We start from the raw sequence: 8098 nt of genomic DNA on the forward strand, positions 1-8098 counted from the left end.
GGAGCTTCCATGGCATCTCTTTTTCTCATTCTATTTCCAACCCAGAGGGCCTTCTAAGAATGTAGCAGTTAGAGAGCCTGGTTCCTCATACAGTGTCCACCAATCATCTTAATGCAATCCAGGCCTCCGGTTGCCCTCTTTCTCACTCTAGGAAAAAAAAATGCGTGCTAATCAACAGTTCACACAAGTGTGAGTATCAAGAAGCACATTTTTTAAAAACTGTTAACATCCCCCAAAAGAAAACTATCCTAGAGCTTTCACATATTCAATCCTTACTATAAAACTATTATTACGTAGCATTTGTGGCTTCTTTTCCAAATGAGGCCAATGGCCACTAGAGGCCCTCAGAAACCAGAGTTCTGAATGATTACTTCCTTCTGAAGAGCGGTTGGTAGCATTCTTGGCCCAAGGACAAACACGGGAATGGTTAATCATCCTGAAAACATTGTTACCAGTCATGGTCACAACTGAAACATTAAGCATTTTACAATGGGTTTGTTCTCTGGGCCTCATGTATGTATTGTGGTGTCTTGACATATGCCATTGAAATCCCACATTAAGCCTCGAGGATAGATGTTCACTTTCCCATCCTTGTGTGTGTGTGTGTGTGTGTGTATGTGTGCGTTTTGCTTATCCATTTTGAGACGTCTTTCAGGTCTACCAATCTGTAGTTCTATTTCCTGTGGCACTGATAGTCCTCACTGACAGGCAGCCAAGGACTGGCAGTGTCTTCTGGAGTGGCCTTGGTGCCAGTATTCATACCCCTGGCCTGGGAAATCTCATGCCACATTTTGATTCACTGTGTCAGCTAGGCCAATGAGATTGAGAGCTCTATGTGAATTCTGCCAAGAGAAATTTTGCAGAAGAAGAGGAAACAGAATAACCCAGCTCCTTCCCACAACAAAAATAAAAGAATGAGGAAAGATTAGGAAATCCAGGGAGAAACAATAGTGGGTCACTGTTTCTTCCAGTCCAAGACCATGTAGTCATCCCATAGGTAAATGACTGGTGGTGGGCTTGTACCTCTGACAATCTGACCACAAAGAGCAATCTCAGACTAAACCCAGGTTCAAGGGACCAGGGCAGAGACTCTGGACTGTGGGGTGGGCCTAGAGCTCTGAGAGCCCCTGGTAGCACTATGAGTTTAGGAAGACCAGAGTTCAAATCCAGCTTCAGACACGTACTAGCTGAGTAATCTTGGGCAACTCACTTAATCTTTGTTTGCTTCAGTTCCTCAAAATGGGGATAATAACAGTACCTACTTCCCAGACTTGTTGTGAAGGAGCAAATGAAATAATATTTGCAAAACATGCTTAGCGTAGGCTCTGACACATAGTAGGTACCATGTAAATGTTCATTCTTCCCCTTAGCCCCTCCCCTGTTACTCTGAACCTGAACAGTCTTCCAGCTAATTGTTAGGGGCTAGGGTCAACAACTGTCCACTAAAGCTCCACCTAGAGAGCTGTTATTTCTTTCCCCTAGAACCACATCAGGGTCCAAAGTCTGCAAAGCCAGACCTGGAGGTCGGTAATCAAACCATGCCCTAGATCAGAGTGTTCAAGGCACTAGGAAAGTTTGCAGCTTCCTGACATGATCTAATTCTGAGATCTTTCTGGAACACAGCACTTATTACCAATGGGATATAGGGTCAGGACCCCAGATGATATAGACCAGGAAAGGCCCCCACACTCACTCCAAAAATACACAGCAGATGGCCTTAATGCAAAATCCCAATTTAGGTAGCAACAACATTAAGGGCTGTTATGGAGTGAAGGATGATCAAGACACAATCCCAGAATCATTTGAAAACATCTACAAAACTTCAAATAAAAAGGCGAATGGATCGTAAGATCAGTCAGAATTCTTGGAAGAAATGAAGCAAAGAGGCCGCTAGGTGGTGCAGTATATAGAGCACCGGCCCTGGAGTCAGGAGGACTTGAGTTCAAATCAGGCCTCAGACACTGGATACTTACTAGTTGTGTGACCTTGGGCAAGTTACTTAACCCTGATTGCCTTGCCTCCCCTCTCCCCCCAAAAAGAACTGAAACAAGAATTTAAAAACAGTTTTAAAATTATATTTATTTACCAAAAAAACCATGGAAAACAGTTTAAAGAGACAATATCTAAATATTGGCTATCTGAAAGCCATTATTAAAAAAACGAGCAAGGAAATAATTTTTCAAGAAATAATTAAAAAGAAAACCTACCTAGAACAATTAGAATCAGAGGGTAGATAAAATAAAAATGGAAAGAATATACCAGGCACCTCCTGCAAACAGCCCCAAAAAGAGTTCAAGTCAGGATTACATAAAATTTGGAATCTAAATAAAATTTAATTTTTTCCATACACAAAACAAATGCAACTAAAACTGCAGGAGAAAGTTGACTTAGAGAAAAATGCCTTTGCAGCAAGTTTCCCTCATAAAGATCTAATTCCAAAGATACGTTGGGAATTGATGGAAATGTATAATCACAAGAACCATTCCCTAATTGATAAATGATCAAAGTATATCAAAAGGTAGTTTTCAAAGGAAGAAACCCAAGCTATCAATAGCCATATAAAAATAATTCTCCAAAACATTAATAGTTAGAGAAATGGGACTCTGAGGATCTACTTCTCACTCATAAGATAGAAAAAGATGATTAAAAATGAAACATGGCAAATGGTGGAGGAACTATGGGAAAACAGGTACATTAATCCATTGTTGGAAGAGATGTGAATTAGTCCAGACATTTTGGAAAGAGATTTAGAACTATGTCCCCAAAGTCAGTAAACTATGCATACCCTTTAATCCAATAAAACCACTACTAGGCCTATCCCAAAGATACCAAGGAACGAAGAAGCACACCTATATGTACAAAAACAATCATAGCAGCTCTTTTTGTAATGGAAAAAGACTAGATTCAAAGGGAGTACCCATGAGGTAGGTAATGGCTGAACAAATTATGGCATATGAATATAATGGAATACTATCGTACCGCAATACACATGATGAGATGAACAACTTCAGAGAGACTTCTGAAGATCTATATGAAATGATGCAGAGTGAATTATTCAGAACTAGGAGAATAATTTTAACCATATAGCTAGGTTGTGATTAGTGAAAATATTGAATTTCTTAAAGTGGTTATATGCATTTGCTTTTGAACTATTAAGTGTTCTAATTATTTCTAATATAATTGGTTCAAATATAGTCATTTGCTCCAGCCCAGTAGAAATGAGCAATATAAACTCACACAATTTTACCACCTCATGGGATATTATTTATATATGCACTAAATGGGAACTAGTTGTAACAACATCATTGTAAAGTCTAACAGCTTTCAAAGATTTAAGAACTCTGATCAGTGCAATGATCAGCCATAATTCTATAGAATCGATAATGCTACTTACCTCTTGACAGAGAAGTAGTGAACTCAAGATGCAGAAAAAAGGCCTATGTTTTTTTAAACATAGTCAGTGTGGGAATCTGTATTTGTTATGAGTTTCCTTCCTTTTTGATAAGGAGAAGACATAATTTTTGTTAATTAGGAGGAAAAGTAAAATAAAAAAAATCTGCTGTCACTGTTTTATCTCTCCTCCCATGGGGATGGTCATCGGATGGATATTTCATGATAGACCAGATGGAGAAGTGTGGTATAATGGTTTAATGATTCCCAAGGGCAAGTCCAAGCTCTGAGATAAGCTCCTGCCTAAAAGTCTCATGTTAATGAATTTCCCTGGTCTGTACCCTTAATCAATCAGTTTAGTCAACAAGCAGTTATTGTCTATTATGTGCCAGGCACTGTGCTAGGTTCCAGAAATACAAAGGCCAAATGAAATAGTCTGAACTCTCAAGGGTTTTGCAATGTATCAGGGCTGACAGCATGAAAATATCATATGTATACCTATATAATACATATACATACATATGTATATGTGCACATATATTTATAAACATATACACCTACATATTATATAACATATATATGCTATATTTGATATATATTACATATACTATACATATAATATATACACATGTCGTATTTCTCCTCTATTTACTTTATATCTATTTTATGTATATGTTATACATACATATCTATGTATGTATTTGCAATTATCCCTTCTACATTGCGGGGGGCTAGGGACTCGGCATTCACATGATCTGGAAAATCAGTATAAAATGTTTTGGCCTTTGTACCAGAGAAGAAGTTTGAATTTTTTCTTTTTCTTTTTCTTTTATGGGATGTTTACAGTACCTAATTATAAAATTTGAGTTGATATTATATAATACCATTCATATATTTTGTGCATTTCTGAATTTCTAAACTTTTTCTATCATCTGCTTGCCTTTGCATGTCATCTGCTGCTTCTACAAAACTCCTCCCAAATTCCCATTTAACTTTTCATGCCGACCTGTGATATATTGAAACCATGGTGGGGAAAGTCATGATGCAGAAGGGATAGCTATATACAACACATATCTATACACACACACACACACACATTATGTATATGTTTAACTATATATTTCTCTTTTCAAGGGAAAATTCAGTTTTGAATAAGGGGGTTGTAACCAGAATTGTCTTTGTTTTCTTTGAGTGACTCAATTTATCTCAGTGAGCTTTACTAGGTGCTAAGCCCCAGGCCCAAACCCCATTAGGTGTTAATGTAATCCATGTGGATGTGAACATCCCAGGGTCCTAAGGGGAGGGGCCAAGTCAAGAACCAATCACCAGAGCCTGAGCTCTGGTGATTCAGATGATGTCTGATGATGTCTAGAGCCCTATAAGAAGGGAGGACAGAGCAATTGGTGGGGGGCTCTGGAGATGGTGTTGATGAGGAGATTCTGGGCAGCTGTAGCTAAGGAGCCCTCCAGCTTGTAAACCCGGATATTGAAACTTTTTTGAACTCTGGTAACTATCTGTTGGGACTTGAATCAGACAAAGTCTGTTGATGTCTGTAATTTAATTTGCATTTTGTTTTGAAGTTCAGGGTGCTGGTTTTTTTCCCCTGAACTAACTGAATGATATTTGAATTAAAAGTAAGCTTGTCAACCCCTTCACCTTGCTTTCCTTAATTAAGCAGATCGAAAGAACCTGTGCTGTTGGCAACTTTTTGGGTGTTGGCTGTGGGTGAATCTTATACCCCCACAGAAGCTGCCAGCCGGGTTGTTGAAACATATGGCGTAGTCGGCAGGATCTGGCTTTAACAAGGAAGCATGGCATGTTGGGGTACTGGGCTGGTTGAATGTTTCCCAGTTTTTGGATTGCTCTTTGTACTTGGAGTGGCTATGGTTCTGTGCAGCCTCAGGAGCAACAAAGTCCTGAAGGAAAACAGACCGGTGGAAGTGCTGGGCATGGTTTCCCAGGGGCCCAGAGCAGGAGATAATCCCTTCTTCCCAGGGCTTAAGCTGATAAGCCTGGCCCCGGAGCACTGTGCTGAAAGGGTGAAAGTCTTGAGATTATATCGTATATGGAGTTTTGAAACAGGAGTGGAGAATGGCCTTGGAGAGTTGGAGAATGGCCTTCCTACAGATTTGGCAGGAGGGTCTGGTGAGGAGAAAGAAGAAGCAGACAGCGGCTGCCAAAATATTGATCCAAGAGACTACCTGCATAAGAACTTTGGAAAGGTGAGAGCAGTGAGCTGCTTTCTAGCTGACTTTGGTGAGGTGAGCACAAAGACGGGGAACCACCTACATCAGGATTCCAGAAGAAGCCAGGTGAGGCCAGCTGGAGTTGGAATCCAGGATCCTGAAATCCAGCCCTGGGGCAGGATGAAAACTTTGCAGCAAGGCACTGAGTCTGCCTTTTTGGTCCCTTCAGCTTGGGCTGCTTGGGATCCAGGAGGGAGGCATGGATTTGTTTTTGTTGGGGTGGGGGAAGTGCCTTGGACCCCCAGAGACCCCACCCTGTTGGCTTTATTACCCAGCAGACCCTCCGGACTTGGAACCGGGGACTGGAACTTAATGGGGAGAACAGACCCTAAAAGAACTTTGTTTGAACTCTTTCTTTGAAATTGGGACTTTGGGTGCCACGTGGAACCCTGCAATGCCAGTGTGCTGCTGAAGAAGCACTTTATTTGGACACTATGAGTTTAAGAGATTAACTTGCTTTGACCTAGGGGTGGACATTTGAATAGTTAACAATTATTTTGGGAATGATTGATTGAAGAAATTATCTTACTGGGACCTTGGGGTGGGTCACATTTGAATTGTAAACCAATATTTGGGAATGTCACTGAATGGTATGTTTTGCTTTATTGTGAATGATATGTTTTAGTTTTCTTTGTAATTGGATCACAATGTATGTTCTAGGATACATGGCTGATTAGATTATGTATCCTAGAACAATGGGTGGAGTGTAACCAGAATTGTCTTTGTTTTCTTTGAGTGACTCAATTTATCTCAGCAAGCTTCACTAGGTGCTAAGCCCCAGGCCCAAACCCCATTAGGTGTTAATGTAATCCATGTGGATGTGAACATCCCAGGGTCCTAAGGGGAGGGGCCAAGTCAAGAACCAATCACCAGAGCCTGAGCTCTGGTGATTCAGATGATGTCTGATGATGTCTAAAGCCCTATAAGAAGGGAGGACAGAGGTATTGGTGCGGGGCTCTGGAGATGGTGTTGATGAGGAGACTCTGGGCAGCTGTAGCTAAGGAGCCCTCCAGCTTGTAAACCTGGATATTGAAAATTTTGAACTCTGGTAACTATCTGTTGGGACTTGAATCAGACAAAGTCTGTTGATGTCTGTAATTTAATTTGCATTTTGTTTTGAAGTTCAGGGTTCTGGTTTTTTTTCCCCTGAACTAACTGAATGATATTTGAATTAAAAGTAAGCTTGTCAACCCCTTCACCTTGCTTTCCTTAATTAAGCAGATCGAAAGAACCTGTGCTGTTGGCAGCTTTCTGGGTGTTGGCTGTGGGTGAATCTTATACCCCCACAGAAGCTGCCAGCCGGGTTGTTGAAATAGGGGGGTTGTCCAGAAAACTCCCACCCAAATCTAATCATATGATTAAATTCGAGGCCCAGTTTCTTCAGACTTATTGTTCGGTATGGAGCTCAGTGGGAGAAAGAGATTCTTCTACATCAGGTATCAAACACAAGATGCTCTGGTAGCCCTATATGTCAGCAACACCCCCAGTATAGAAGAACCAGATTAAAATATAATTGGGAAATATTTAACAAAATAAATAAAACTAAAATAGAACATAGATAATGTTAATTTATTGTTTTCTAGGTCAGTATGCTGCCAGCAGCCCCCATTTCTATTTGAGTTGGACACCACTGTTCTACATCACCACTTGAATTTCAAAAAGCTAGAAGGCAACTAGGTTTTAGTGGTAATTTAAAAATTTGAAAATTACTAAATAGGCAAGCTCCTCACAGTACCCTTAGAAATTAAAACTTGTGCAGACCTTTTAATTTTCTGGAAGACATGCACACAGTCACAGAACATAAGGAAATTATAATATATAAATATAATGGAATATTATTTTTCTACAAGAAATTATTAAATTTATGTTTTCAAAGGAAACTGGGAAGACCTATATGTACTTAATTAGAGTGAAATGAGTAGAGGTAGGAGAATGACACCTTTGAGAACAACAAATTGGAAAGAAAAAAAAATTGGCAAGACTTTGGAACTCCAGGCAATGCAATAACCATGCCACAAACCATGATGCCAGAGGACTAAAGATAAAGCATGCTACCCACCTCCTCCTGGGGAGGTGGTGGAATTAAAATGTAGAATGATTAATACCTTTTTTGGATATGGCCACTGTGGGTATTTGCTTGGTTGAACTGTGCATGTTTATTATGAGGATTTTATTTATACTTTTTATTATTGTTCGTTTGAGTTGAGGGAAAGTGGGATGGGATAATAACAACAAAACAATGAATTGCAGCTAGGTAGTACGGTGGTTAGAGCCCTGGACTTAGAGTCAGAAAGACCTTAGTTCAAATCCTACCTTAGACTCTTACTAGCTGTGTGCTCCTGGGCTAGGCACTTAATCTCTGTCTGCCTCAGTTTCCTCATCTCTAAAATAGGGATAGTAATAACACCTACTTCCCAAGTTGGTATGAGCATAAAATGAGATAATATTTGTGAAGCACTCTG

The sequence above is a fragment of the Trichosurus vulpecula genome, chromosome 1, assembly GCF_011100635.1.
Source record: "Trichosurus vulpecula isolate mTriVul1 chromosome 1, mTriVul1.pri, whole genome shotgun sequence".
Classification (NCBI taxonomy): Eukaryota; Metazoa; Chordata; class Mammalia; order Diprotodontia; family Phalangeridae; genus Trichosurus; species Trichosurus vulpecula.